The following is a 533-nucleotide window of genomic DNA, read 5'->3' on the forward strand; positions in this document are numbered from 1 at the left end:
GCTTCGTCACAAGCCCCACCAAACCTATCTCCTATAGTGCATAAACCCGAAATAAGAGAACAAATTAAATCCTTATTAGCCCTTGTAGTAACTATAANTCTCCTATAGTGCATAAACCCGAAATAAGAGAACAAATTAAATCCTTATTAGCCCTTGTAGTAACTATAACATTATGAGCTCCACATACAGCTGGCCCGTGATCAGCAGTGAGCATAAGTACAGTCTCTATATATTTGTAGCAATATGTAGATAGAGGTCTCTTAAACCATAATAAACATAAAACACCACCAATACCTATATTTTCCTTTATTATACGATCTATACTCCAACCAGAATATAATAACTCTTCTCCTCTATCATCTGTAATTGAGGAGACAAAACCTTTAGGTTTTCTTACTAAGCCTAGTTTTTTAGCCCATGCATAATCTATAGGTATTCTAGGTATAGATATTTGTGTATTTGTTTTTTTTTTTTTTATTATACCTTTCTTTATATATTCATTATATATTTTCTTTATCTCATCACCAAATGTA

This window comes from Eimeria mitis, genomic scaffold, assembly GCF_000499745.2.
Source record: "Eimeria mitis Houghton genomic scaffold, Emh_scaff2219, whole genome shotgun sequence".
Taxonomy (NCBI): Eukaryota; Apicomplexa; class Conoidasida; order Eucoccidiorida; family Eimeriidae; genus Eimeria; species Eimeria mitis.